This window comes from Penaeus japonicus, unplaced genomic scaffold, assembly GCF_977035675.1.
Source record: "Penaeus japonicus unplaced genomic scaffold, GWHDUDI00000001_assembly GWHDUDI00000012, whole genome shotgun sequence".
In the NCBI taxonomy this organism is placed as follows: Eukaryota; Metazoa; Arthropoda; class Malacostraca; order Decapoda; family Penaeidae; genus Penaeus; species Penaeus japonicus.
The window spans coordinates 41,329,584-41,344,583 of NW_028234414.1; the positions used below are offsets into that span (position 1 = coordinate 41,329,584).

Below are 15,000 nucleotides of genomic sequence, written 5' to 3' on the forward strand. Positions count from 1 at the left end.
AATCATCAGTATATATCGTGGCTCATTTTCTACTTCCGTTTTGTACCCTATGATTCGTCTGCTCTCCTCGCTCCCTTACCCGCACTCCCCTCTGGTTTCTGCTTTTGCTATTGTTTTTGATTTACCTTATTCTTCTGGTTTCTTATATATATATATATATATATATATATATATATATATATATATATATATATATATATATATATATATATATATACACATATATATAATCTTCGGCCGCAAGAGCGAGCGAAGGCCAGCGAACGCTCTCTCCCCCGGCATTGTTCTGTTTTTTATCGTCAGCACACGACGTAATGCACGCGCGTGCGCGGATCGAGGGATGTCTCCTGCCCATCACAATAGCCCTTCTGGGCGGGGAGAGGCCCTGGGTCAGCACACGACGTAATGCACGCGCGTGTGAGGATCGAGGGATGTTGTAGTGACCATTGACATATCATTGATATAAGTTGCAAGTTCATTCCTTATGGAGCTTGCCATAATTAGTCTTTGTACATTTATTAAAGATTACCAACGGAGTCGGCCGAGCGGTAAGCACTCTCCGAAGGCACGGTGGGTCTGGGATAAATGTTGCTCGTGAATTTTGTTGAAAGTGTTACTTCCCGTACATACACAAAAGAGCCTGGGCACAACTCTTTTACTAAATACATGTAATCATAAAAGAAACAAGTATAAAAACTGATATTTACTTAATCGGCATGGATATATATACAGACATGACGAGAATATAACAAATCCTGCACATACAACTGGAGCACACTACTTATCTTACAAATGTGTCTCTCGTACCGTCCGTTGAAAACCACTGGATATTTATAACACAGATAATAAGAATAAAGGCTCGGCTACGGCCTCTCTCTATATCGACTTATAGCAGGAGGTCCTCTTACCCGGCAGTCTTCCGTCAAGGATCTCTGGCTTATGGAAAGAAAACCTCACTGCTATAAGCAAACTGCCCGTTTTGGATGAGGAGAGAGAGTACCAGCAGCTTTGGCCGTGCGAGCTTGAGTCCCTTGTTCCTCTCCGGACATCTCCCTCAACGTCTTGGAGGCGGTAACCAGCAGTTAAGATCTTTAAGAGGAGTGAGACCTCCTTGGCTCCCATGTTTTAAAATTAACAAAATACAATGAAATAAAAAAATAAAAAGACAGGAAAGCTAAAAGACACACATAATGTTTTATTGTTCGTTGCTAGCACCATGTATTAAAACGTTGCAATGTCTCGGTGCTGGTCCCTGGTGGCCACGGGTAGAATCTCAAAGCGTCCAGCCCTGCCACGAATAGCTTGGGTTCCCCTAAAAGACAGCCCGTTTTCCAATCAGGAGATAATTCACTACAATGTCTCCTGCCCATCACAATAGCCCGTACCGCACAATATCTACAAACAATAATTCGATCAAAATTACTTCAATCTGATTTCTGACTGATCTCGTGTTATAAGTTCGTATTTCTTTCGTTATTGTCCTCATGTTTATATTCATGCTTTTTACGTTCATCATATTTCGTTTTGTTTCGCCTCACTCATCACCCACTCTCCACCAGACACACCACCTCGTTAACACCAGCAAGCAAGGGGTTTCGCCCTCCTACTTAATCTCCTACTTATTTCCTTTTACAGGCATAGTTCCTCAGCGTTTCTTCCCCTCCTCACTCTAAGGACACTCTTCTCCCTTTATTCTATTTTCTGAATTTCTCTTGAATCGCTCTCACTCTCTCTCCTTCTTTTTTTCTTTCTCTCAATCTCTCTATCTCTCCTTCTCTCTTTTACTCTCATTTTCATATCTCTTTCTTCCACATAATCTCTCTCTCTCCGTCTTGTTTTCTTTCTCTCCCTTTCTCTTCCTTACTGAAATCATCTCCCTCGTTATTACTGTAATTAACTGTATTGATATTATTGTAGTTACCATTGTCATTATCTCTAGAGATCACTATGTGCATACAAGTCTCGAGACCGGCAGCGGGATTTTGGGGAAAAACTCGAAAGAAATCCCGAAAACCCCTAAATATGGCAACACTAGCCCAGTCACATGGCAACACTCTCTATGACTTTCCTTTACGTACCTCACCTATAAAGTGTGTTTTGGCGTCCCTTTCCCGCAAGAGGTTACTCTGTCATGGCGTCTGGAGAGCTGTATATGTCGTATTATCTGCATGTTATCAATATATCATGATATACGTTGTTTGCGCGGATATACACCAGACGCCTATTCCTTCATAAACAGATACCTATTCCTCCATATACAGACACCTATTCCTTCATATACAGACACCTATTCCTTCATATACAGACACCTATTCCTTCACATACAGACACCTATTCTTTCATAGACAGACACCTATTCCTTCATATACAGACACCTATTCCTTCATATACAGACACCTATTTCTTCATAGACAGACACCTATTCCTTCATAGACTGACACCTATTCCTTCATAGACAGACACCTATTCCTTCACAGACATATTCAGCCACATAGCCATATATATTCATACATATTCATACTCACACATCCAGATATATTAATGCTTTGTTGTTAAATTCCATACCTGATTTCAACACGGTCGACGAAGTGATTAGAAGAGATTTCCTTCGCTCTCCACACAGCTGACCTTCCACCACCCAAGTGCTGCCTTTCCTTCGCCGTCAACGCAGGAGGCTCTTTGCTCACCGAAGCCGTGACTGGACTGGACGGGAGAGGCGGAGGCAGAGCAAGGGAACTCCCGGCTCCCCCCAGGTCTTGGGGGGACGAGGAAGGGCAAACGCCATGCCTTGTCCAGGACATGCTGTTAAAAGAGGAAGAAATAAGGATTGTCTTAAGAATAATTCCAATAATGATTAATCATGATAACAACGATAATGATGATATCGATAATAAATGTGGTACTGATAACGATGAAATGATAGTGATATCAATAGTAATAGAAATAGAACAATGATGAAAGCAAGGAATAGGAAGAATGGCAGTAAAGATGAAGGTAATAAGAATGGTAATACCGATATCAATTACATGAACGTCGATGATAATGTCATTAATGATTGATGAAGTTGGCAATGGCGATATCAAAGATGATGGTAACAACAACAATAATGATAATTATGATAATGATAAAAATGGATTATAATCATGACAATGCTAATAATAGTGCTAACAATAATAATGGTTAAAAAGACGATGATGTTTTTGATAATGATAATGTGTCACAACTGCGAGATTAGCTAGGATTGTTTTGATGTAATTGTACATATAAATATGAATGTTGTCCTTTTATGTTGTTCTTGTGTTGCTTTGCAATGGTTATTACGCTGTGTGTATGGGTGCAGGTGCGTCAGTGCAACCGGGCAGGTACACGAGGACCCGACTCGCGAGGTAGGTCAATGGTAGCATGCGACCTGATTGGTCGGTGCGCAGGGGCAAGCTTCGCCCGATGTCCTGCCCTGACGTCGGTGCATGGTAGCGACACCTCGCAGCTCAGGTCACTCGTGATTGGTTGAGGTCTGGTGATGAGGAACGGGGGTGCTTGTAGCTGGCACGGAGGCCAGCTACAAAAAGCCCGATTTTGGAAAATTTTGTTAGTTGTCCCAGTTGAACCAGCGACCTGTTTCCGAGTGACCAGCCGTCTCCTCTCCACCATGCGACCTCGTCTTCCTCACCTTTTCCTGCCCTGGTAATGTTACTTGTGCCTATGTACTCTTTTGTGATGTCGTGTCCTGTATTATGTCTATTCCGGTAATAAACCGCATGTTCTGTTCTGGTGCTTTTTCTGTTTGACCTGGCTGCACTGATCCTCTCTCTCCACGGAGTAAACGGACCTGTGACATTGGCGACCTTGCCAGGATCAGTCAGTCAGTCGACAGTTAAGCCCAGAACCATGCGGAATTACTTGGATGAGGCCAGGGAGCTTGGCTTACGGGGCATGCAGGTGCTCCATTACATTGAGCAGCAGGAGAAGATCAGGCGGGAGAAGGAGGAACGAGCGTATCAGGAGCAGGAAAAACAACGGCAAGAGGCCGAGAAGCAACGGCAAGAGGCTCGGAAGCAGCGCAAGCTCGCAGAACGCGAGCTGAAGAAGCGGCAGCTTCTACGTGAACAGGAGGAACGCGCGCTGGAAGAAAGACAGAGGCAGAAAGAGGATGCACAGAAGGATGTCGGTTCTCCCTCTTGGACGTGCCCTGAGGGATGCGTCTGCCTGTCTTTTCCAGGGTGGACCCGTTCTGGTCCTCGGGTCGAGAGCTGGGCAACTCAGAAACTCCCGGGAGAAGGACGCCGGTCGGAAGAGCTACCGGCGACTAAACATTCTCTTGCAGTGATCGTCCGTTCGCGCGAAGACCTGTCGCAGCAGTGGATTCGCCGCCCGAACGGACAGGAGCAGAGAGAACACCCGGGGAGTGACCGACGGGCGAAGCGGCCTCGCTCAGCGGACCAGCGACCGCGGAGTATTCGCCCTCGGATGGAGGTTTCAGCAGGTAAGGCTCGTGCACAGGAGGCGTGGGCACCAGAGGAGCCGCCGGCAGAGGCTCGTGCATCAGAGGAGCAGCCAGCAGAAGCGCGTGCACCGGAGGAGCCGCTAATAAAGGTTCTTGCACCAGAGGAGTCGCCTGCAGAAGCTCGTGCACCGGAAGAGCCGTCGCCAGACACGCGTGCACCGGAAGAGCCGTCGCCAGAGACGCGTGCACCGGAAGAGCCGTCGCCAGAGACGTGTGCACCGGAGGAGCCATCGCCAGAGACGTGTGCACCGGAGGAGCCGCCGCCAGAGACGTGTGCACCGGAGGAACCGCTGCAAGAGACGCGTACACCAGAGGAGCCGCCCCCAGAGACGTGTGCACCGGAGGAACCGCTGCAAGAGACGCGTACACCAGAGGAGCCGCTCCCAGAGACGCGTTCACCGGAGGAGCCGCCCCTAGAGACATGTGCAGCGGAGGAGCTGCTGCCAGAGATGCGTGCACCGGATGTGCCGGCAGAGGAAGAATCGGGGGAAAATGATGACCTGGCCGACAGACTGGCAGATATTGGACGTCCCCCCGAGAAAGCAATGGACGTAGAGTCCTGTCCCAAGGAATCATCGAGGATGAGCCACCCTCCGAAGGACCCACCAGTTGAGAGCAGGTCACCTGAGGAGCTGCTGGCAGAGAGGGAGTCACTCCCAGAGGAAGTTTTTCCAGCGCAGCTGCCAAGGACGAGTACCCAGCTTATCGTGATGGGCCGTAGACGAGACCGTGACCGTCGGAGCAGCGCGGATGACGGAAGGGCAGGACCAGGAGCAACGTCACTACCGTCATCGGGGTTCCGGGGTCGGGATGTGCGCCCTTGTTGGAAGCGCAGTTTAGCTTAGGCTTGTGTACATCTCGCAGTTGTGTTCTCTTGTCAAAATAATCTTCTTTTCAAGGAAGATTATTTTGAAGAAACCGGGGGGTTATGTCACAACTGCGAGATTAGCTAGGATTGTTTTGATGTAATTGTACATATAAATATGAATGTTGTCCTTTTATGTTGTTCTTGTGTTGCTTTGCAATGGTTATTACGCTGTGTGTATGGGTGCAGGTGCGTCAGTGCAACCGGGCAGGTACACGAGGACCCGACTCGCGAGGTAGGTCAATGGTAGCATGCGACCTGATTGGTCGGTGCGCAGGGGCAAGCTTCGCCCGATGTCCTGCCCTGACGTCGGTGCATGGTAGCGACACCTCGCAGCTCAGGTCACTCGTGATTGGTTGAGGTCTGGTGATGAGGAACGGGGGTGCTTGTAGCTGGCACGGAGGCCAGCTACAAAAAGCCCGATTTTGGAAAATTTTGTGAGTTGTCCCAGTTGAACCAGCGACCTGTTTCCGAGTGACCAGCCGTCTCCTCTCCACCATGCGACCTCGTCTTCCTCACCTTTTCCTGCCCTGGTAATGTTACTTGTGCCTATGTACTCTTTTGTGATGTCGTGTCCTGTATTATGTCTATTCCGGTAATAAACCGCATGTTCTGTTCTGGTGCTTTTTCTGTTTGACCTGGCTGCACTGATCCTCTCTCTCCACGGAGTAAACGGACCTGTGACATAATGGTAATGATAATCGTGGTACTAGAGATAGTGGTAACGATAATCACGGTAGTAATGATAACGTTAATAATATAAATGATAATCATGAAAATGTTCATTAGTATCTTGGTTATGAAAATAATGATCTTGGTGATAAGAACTATTATCATGTTTGAGATCATCATAATCATATAATGGTAATTATGGTTATGATTAACTTTATTACTAATTTGGAAATGAATATCAGCATTTGTATTATTGTTGTCAGTATAATCACCCTTACTGTCATCATTGATATCGTTATCATCACAATTAAATAATATTGTCTTGATTGCCATAGAAATTGTCTATAATTAGTTATATTGTCTTTATGGTTATTGCCTACATTATTTTCAACTTTTTAATCATTATCTATAATATTGTATTCATTATAGTAATCACTGTTATAATAATTTGTATCAATATTACCAGTATTATCACCACCCTTTACACTATTATCTTTATTAATATTTTCATCATCACTACCAAAAGAACTACTGATATTCTTATCATAATTATCATTATTGTTATCATTACCATCATGATTATTTTATCGTCATCTTTATCCTTACCACTATTACTGTCATTAAGGATAGAAACTGGAACATTATTGTCATTATTACTATTATCAATATCATGAACACTATCTTTCGTATCACTATTAGTATCATCCTCATCCATATTATTATCATGATCATGAAGCTTATCATAATTATAATGACCATGAAAATCAATACTGTTAGCGTTATTATTATCCTCCTTTTTTCCGACCGTTATTTCCTCAATAAAAAGCTATGAAGTACTAAAAATACAATAACGCATTTACTTTTCATCATAAGTTTGATTTTACTTTAAGCATTTTCGTTAGAAACGAATTATAACCAAACCCCAAAGAATGAAGGAAATTAATATATATATATATATATATATATATATATATATATATATATATATATATATCATGAAGAAATCTCACAAAGCTTTCTTGCAAATGTAGTATAGGATCATAATTACATGCGGGAGAGGGGGGTGGTGGGCAAAAAAAAAATAATAATAATAATAACTTTTTTGCCTTAAAATAGAACGTAAATAGAAAAGAAAGTCTTAAGCAAAAACTATTGCTTTTTCTCCGGCCTTAGCCATAAAGCGTGAACACAGGTTGCGAGCTTCATTTAGCGTTCATGTCATCCACGACTAGGGGAGACAAGTGCTATAGATTTGACATAAGAAATAACATAACCTAACATTCACTTAGGAAGTTTGAGGATTTGAGTTAGAAATTCAGAAGAAAGTTTTACTGAACAGCAAACACATGCCATGTGGCAGAGCATATTTAGTGCTTGTATGTTTAGCTATAAGTGAAGGGAAGAGAAGTCTCGTGTATGGTACCAGAATTATTTATTATGCAATTTATTTCTTCGAATAATATACAGTGCCCAAGGTCATGTAATATAATGTAATATAATAAGTTCCATATGAGAAATATTTAGCTTCATTTTTTTTTCTAAAGAAAGTGCAATGTAAAAAATGTTGCTGGCCTCATATCTCTCACCAGCTCCTTACCAATTTGCCCTACAGCGCGATACCTTCTCCGGTAGAGGGGTTCTTCACAAATCTCTTGTAGAGGCAACATTCTGATATCAAGTTTTAAGCATTATCACCAAGGGAAAGAAACATAACCTATTTGGATAATTGTTTATTAACAATGGCAATGAATGTGCTTCTTAAGCCACGAGTCACTTCCTTTCTGAGTGAATCCATTGCTGTCTACATCACAAGTAAGAGTTTTGTCTTGCATGTACTCTCATGTGACTAACTAGAATATCTTTCCGTAAAAAAGCCTTTTCGCAAACTTCACAGCTGTATGGCTTTTCTTTTGTATGTATTCTTATGTGTATTACTAGATATTGTTTCCGTGAAAAAGCCTTTTCGCAAACTTCACAGCTATATGGCTTCTCCTTTGTATGTATTCTCATGTGCATTACTAGATTGTGTTTCCAAGAGCAAGTCTTTTAACAAATCTTACATCTATATGGCTTCTCCTTTGTATGTACTTTCTTATTACTTATTAGATACTGTTTCCGCAAAAAAAACTTTTCGCAAACATCACACCCATATAGCTTCTCCTTTGTATGTATTCTCATGTGTGATACTAGATTTTCTTTCCGTGAAAAAGCCTTTTCGCAAACATCACAGCCATATAGCTTCTCCTTTGTAAGTATTCTCATATGCAATACTAGTTTTTTTTTCCGTGAATAAGCCTTTTCACAAACCTCACGGCTATACGGCTTCTGCTTCGTATGTACTCTCATGTGCCTTACCAGATTCTGTTTCATTGAGAAGGCCTTTTGGCAAACCTCACAGCTATATGGCTTCTCCTCTGTGTGTACTCTTATGTGTGTTTTAAGATGTTGTTTCATTGAGAAGGCTTTTTGGCAAACTTCAGGGATATATGGCTTTTCCTTTGTATGGACTCTCTTATGCCTTACTAGATCCTGTTTCTGTGAGAAGGCCTTTTTACAATCCTGACAGCTATACGGCATCTCCTTTGTATGTACTCTCATGTGCCTTACAAAATTACAAAAATTACAAAATTACAAAAATTACAAAATGAGTGTGTGTGAGTGTGAGCGAGTGTGTGTGTGACTGTGTGTGTGATTGTTTCTTTGTGAGTGTGTGTGTGTGCATGTGTGAATGAGTATGTGTGTATGTTTGTGTGTGTATTCATGTGTGTGTTTATGTGTATGTCTATATGTGTATCTGTCTGTGTGTTTATGTATGTATATTTGTGTGGGTGTATGTGTCTCTATCTGTATTATTGCGTGCGTGTGAATGAATGTGTGTGTTTGCATGTGTATGTTTTAGAGAATGTATTAGCTTTTGTGTGTGTTTGAACGAATATGTGTGCGTGTGAATATGTTTGATCGATTCTGTGTGAATGAATGTGTGTGAACGAATATATATGTTCCTGTGAGTGCGTTCATGTATGTGTGTGAGCGAATGTGTGTATGTGAGAGAGAGAGAAAATTTGTCTGTGTTTGTGCGAATGAACGTTTGTGTGTCAGTGTTAGTGTGTGTATGTGTGAGGGCGTGTTTTTTTTCTCTTCTTTTTTGAGTATGTGTCTATGTATGTGATCAATTGTGTGTGATTTTCTGTGTACATGTGTGAAGGCATATGTGTGTGGGCGTGTGTTGTGTAAATGTGATGCGTGTGCGTGCCCGTGTGTGTGTGTGTGTATGTTTGGATTCTTGTGTGTATGTGTATGTTTGCGTGTTTGTGTGTGTTTATTTCTTAAACGAATGTGCAAATGTGTGTGTGTGTGAACGAGATTTTTTGTATCTGTTTGTGTGTTTTTGTGAGAGAACCAATGTGTATACATGTGTGTGTGAACGCTTGTTGAACTCGTTCCAGTTTATCCGTGCCACTGCATCGTTCACTTTAGTGGGTCCTGTGATACTATTATAATTCATGTGCGCACACAAATAAACATACATACACGCACACACAGATACACGAACCCACATACAAACATTCACACACACATTCATTTACTAACAAACCCACACACATTTTTTCAAACACATATTCGTTCACAAAAATACACATATACATACTTACACACAACATACACATATACATACTTACACACCCAAACACAAACACACACAAATACTTATATACACACTCAAACACACACACACAAAGTCTCATACTCAAATACCACAACACCACTCATACACAGTAACACACACACGCACAAGTACACATACGCACACATACCCACTCACACACACAAACATACACTTATAAACACATACACACATTTGTCACACACAAACACATACTCGTTCACAAACACACATACATACACATATGAACTCAGACACATATGTGCACATTCACACACTCACACAGTCGTTCACATAGACACACATAAGTTTGCACATTCGTTCACACAGACAAACAAACACACACATGCACACACATATTGATCAGCATATTGAAATACAGTTGTACATTCGTTTACTCAGACAAAAACACATTCTTTCACACATACACAGACACATATTCTGTCAAATGCACAAACATTTTTTCTCCCACACATACACAGTTACACCCAGGCACACATTCACACTAACTTACATGCAAATATACACTCACACAGACATATTCAATCAAACAAACATTTAATAAATTTAGTTTGATAAATATTTAATAAATATTTAATAAATTTAATAAATGTTTAATTTAATAAATGTTGTAATAGGGTATCACATACCAAATTTCGGATATACTGTAAGTACATCTTCTAGTACAGTTGATGATAGAAAATAATTACATAACTCTGCATACCTCATGCTAGGTGGCCTGAAAGGGTGTATCATAATATGGCACTCTGAAATGTAATGTTCAAGTGTTCGTTTATACTCTTCGTTGCAAAGTCTGCATCTAGTTTCTTCCACATTGCATTCTGAACTGACCTGCCTATACATTTGTATGGAAATCAAGTGTGATGTGAGAAGCCCAGAAAATCAGGGAATTATTCATGGTAAATTATAATCATATAAATGGTAAATTATATTGGTAAATTATAGATTATGACAAATCAAATAAATAATGAATATTTGTGTGTGTGTGGCCGAATGTGTGTGTGTGTGTGAGTATTTCGTGTGTGTACGTGTATGTGTTTGTGAGTGCGTGTATGTATGTGTGACTTCATATTATATTACTTTTATAAATGAGCTCATTAAAATTTTTAAAGATAGATGTGCACCCGACGGATTTTTAGACTGGCTCCACACTCTGGCTCTCATGGATGATACAGTGCTGTTGTCGACCAGTAGGGAGGGAGTGATTAACAAAATAAGGATATTGCAAACCTTTTGCAACGAATATGGCATGGTCATAAACAAGGCTAAGACCAAGTTCTTCGTGGTGAGCGGTGGCGAGGGTGACAGGGAACCGCTGTGTGTGGATGGGCTTGTGATCTCACCGTGCACGTCCTATGTCTATCTCGGATCGCCCTTCACTAGCGACGGATCCGTGTCTTCCGCAGTGCGCATTCATGCCAAGGCCAAGATAGGCCATGTAATAAAATTCGTCTCTTTCATTAAAAAGAATAATAACGTGCCTTTCATAGTAAAACGTAGAGTTTTTGATGATGCTCTGATGTCTTCCCTGCTTTACGGCTGCGAATCGTGGGTAGGAGCAGACTTAAAACCTATGCTCAAACTATATAACTGGGCACTCAAACAGCTGCTCGGGGTAAGGAAGTCTACTCCGAATATTGTTTGTTATGCTGAGGCTGGCTACCCCACACTCCAAGATTATGTTAATGAAATAATAATGATAATATGAATAGGACCATTGATGATGATTATGATTGATGATGTGGAAGATCATATCTTTTTAGATAATCATGAAAATAATAATGATATTATTAAAAAAATACTTAAAATAATCATCCTCATTAGTATCATAATTGTTATAACTAATCATTATAATGATACATCAATTATAATTAAGATTATCATACTTATTATTATCATAATTGTTATAACTAATCATTACAACAGTTATAGTTTAAAGAAATATAGGAAAATCTATTTATTTCTATTTTATAGAATAATCTATGAAAAAAATTTTATTGAAAAATTCATAGAATAAAGAAATAAATATCAATAAAATTGATGATAAATTATGATAAAAAAATCCCTTATTAAATTATAACAGTATTTGTTATAAATTTCCACAAAGACAAAGATGAGCAAAGAAACAAAAGTAAAATTCTTCTGGTGCCTTTAAGAAGTCACTCGCTTTCCAATCGCCTGACCATTCTTAGTCTTGGCGTTCACTTCTCCGCCGTTCTCGAGGAGCGTCTCTACAACAGCATCATGGCCGTTCAAGGAAGCCCAGTGTAAAGGAGTCTCACCTGAGGGAGGATGATGCTTGTGTTAAACGTTTGTTCGTGAGTAATGAGTGTGAGAAGGGAAGTGAGAATGACAGTGCGAAGGTGAATGTGAGTGAGAATGACAATGACAATGTGAATGTGAGTGAAATTGAGAATGACAATGAGAAGGTGAATGTGAGTGAGTATGACAACACTTACGTGTATGTGAATGAGAATGACAATGAGATGGTGAATTTAAGTGAGAATGACAATGACAATGTGAATGTGAATGAGAATAACAGTGAGAAGGTGAATGTAAGTGAGAATGACAATGAGAAGGTGAATGTGAATGAGAATAACAGTGAGAAGGTGAATGTGAGTGAGAATGACAATTAGAAGGTGAATGTGAGTGAGAGTGAGAATGAAAATGAGAAGGTTAATGTGAGTGAGAGTCAGAATGAAAATTAGAAAGTGAATGTGAGTGAGAGTCAGAATGAAAATGAGAAGGTGAATGTGAGTGAGAGTCAAATGGAAATGAGAAGGTGAATATGAGTGAGAATGCCAATGAGAAGGAGAATGTGAGTGAAAATGACAATGAGAAGGTGAAAGGGAGTGAGAATGACAATGAGAAGCTGAATGTGAGTGAGAATGACAATGAGAAGGTGAACGTGAGTGAAAATGACAATGAGAAGGTGAATGTGAGTGAGAATGACAATGAGAAGGTGAATGTGAGTGAGAATGACAGTGAGAAGGTGAATGTGAGTAGGAATGACAATGAGAAGGTGAATGTGAATGAGAATGACAATGAAAAGGTGAATGTGAGTGAGTGAAAATAAAAATGAGAAGGTGAATGGGAGTGAGAATGCCAATGAGAAGGTAAATGGGAGTGAAAATGACAATGAGAAGGTGAATGTGAGTGAGAATGACAATGAGAAGGCGAGTGTGAGTGAGAATGACAGTGAGAAGGTGAATACAAGTTGGAATGACAATGAGAAGGTGAATGTGAGTGAGAATGACAATGGGAAGGTGAATGTGAGGATGGCAGTGAAAGGTGAAAGGGAGTGAGAATGACAATGAAAAGGTGAATGTGAGTGAAAATGACAGTGAGAAGGTGAATGTGAGTGAGAATGACAATGAGAAGGTGAATGTGAGTGAGAATGACAGTGAGAAGGTGAATGTGAGTAGGAATGACAATGAGAAGGAGAGTGTGAGTGAGAATGACATTGAAAAGGTGAATGTGAGTGAGTGAAAATGAGAAGGTGAATGGGAGTGAAAATGACAATGAGAAGGTGAATGTGAGTGAGAATGACAATGAGAAGGCGAGTGTGCGTGAGAATGACAGTGAGAAGGTGAATACAAGTTGGAATGACAATGAGAAGGTGAATGTGAGTGAGAATGACAATGGGAAGGTGAATGTGAGGATGGCAGTGAAAGGAGAAAGGGAGTGAGAATGACAATGAAAAGGTGAATTAGAGTGAGAATGACAGTGAGAAGGTGAGTTGGAATGACAATGAGAAGGTGAATGTGAGTGAGAATGACAATGGGAAGGGGAATGTGAGGATGGCAGTGAAAGGTGAAAGGGAGTGAGAATGACAATGAAAAGGTGAATTAGAGTGAAAATGACAGTGAGAAGGTAAATGTGAGTGAGAATGACAATAAGGTGAATGTGAGTGTGAATGACAATGAGAAGGTGAATGTGAGTGAGAATGACAATGAGAAGGTGAATATATGTGAGAATGACAGTGAGAAGGTGAATGTGAGTGAGAATGACAATGAGAAGGTGAATGTGAGGATGGCAGTGAAAGGTGAAAGTGAGTGAGAATAACAATGATAAGATGAATCTGAGTGAGAACGACAGTGATAAGGTGAATGTGAGTGAGAATGACAATGAGAAGGTGAATGTGAGTGAAAATGACAGTGAGAAGGTGAATGTGAGTAAGAATGACAATGAGTTGAATGTGAGTGAGAATGACAATGAGAAGGTGAATGTGAATGAGAATGACTGTGATATAATGATCATAATAATATTAGTAATGCAAATAATAATGATATTAATGATGTTGATAATAATAATCATAAAAACAACAACTACAATGAATGGCAATGAATATTATCATTATAGCTAAAGAGGTGAGAATTATTATCAATTTATTATGAGAGAATTAATAGATGACTCACAATAGAAGGATATAATGACAAATGGAAGGGAGATATATGTGGACAAGAATCAACATGATAATGACAATGTTAATGATACTTGGAAGGAGTGTGTGAGTAAATGATAATAATCAAAATGATGCATATAATGCAACGTGAAGGAATATTAATATGACAGTGATAGTGATAGTGAGAGATTTAAAATGAGAATCCAAAATATCATGAAAGGAAAGGGAAAATAACATTAATGATATGAATAAAGAAAGTGATCACATTGACTGCTACAGAAAAGAAAAGTGATTATTATAATGAGAATAAGTATTAGCAAGATATGAAATATAAGACGAAATGAGGCCACTAATGAGAATGAAAAGGACAGAATGGATTATAAGACAAGGAATGAAAATACCAATAATATTATTTCCTAAAAGATAAAAGAATAATGTGGAAAGTGGTTACAAGGGTGAATAGGACCAGAACAAGAAAAACAATTAATAGAGTGGAAAGAGATTGGGAACAACTTATGATGAGAATGAGAAGAAAAATGAGTAACAAGGCTACTCAATATTCTTAGGAATGAGAATGAAGAAGAGAATGAAAAAAATATTAGTGAGAATGATAAGGAGAATAGGAAGGAGAAAGACGATGATAATGATGTTTATAAAGATCATAAATAAAGATGAGAATTGGATAGATAATTTAAATAATAATGCATCATCTTCGTGTCCTTTGGAAAGGCATTACTCGGCACCTGCCTCTTGAATACTATCTCTCCTCTACTTCGAACCAAGCATGGGAGGATGAAGGCGATCACCGTATCTGCTGGCTTGATATATTTGCTCAAGACGCCCTCAACTGACCTATTTTAAGGACACTG

The 15,000-nt window shown here is 40.2% G+C and overlaps 1 long non-coding RNA gene across 1 annotated transcript in view; it reads right to left on the bottom strand.

Annotated features, from left to right (window-relative positions):
- Nucleotides 1-7,843: 7,843 nt before the first annotated feature.
- The window catches only part of LOC147470854 (uncharacterized), a 21,389-nt gene continuing 14,232 nt past the window's right edge, over nucleotides 7,844-15,000 (bottom strand). Inside the window, exon 4 of the long non-coding RNA XR_015191474.1 lies at nucleotides 7,844-12,008. This is a non-coding gene — a long non-coding RNA (uncharacterized LOC147470854). The remainder of the gene's footprint in view (nucleotides 12,009-15,000) is intronic.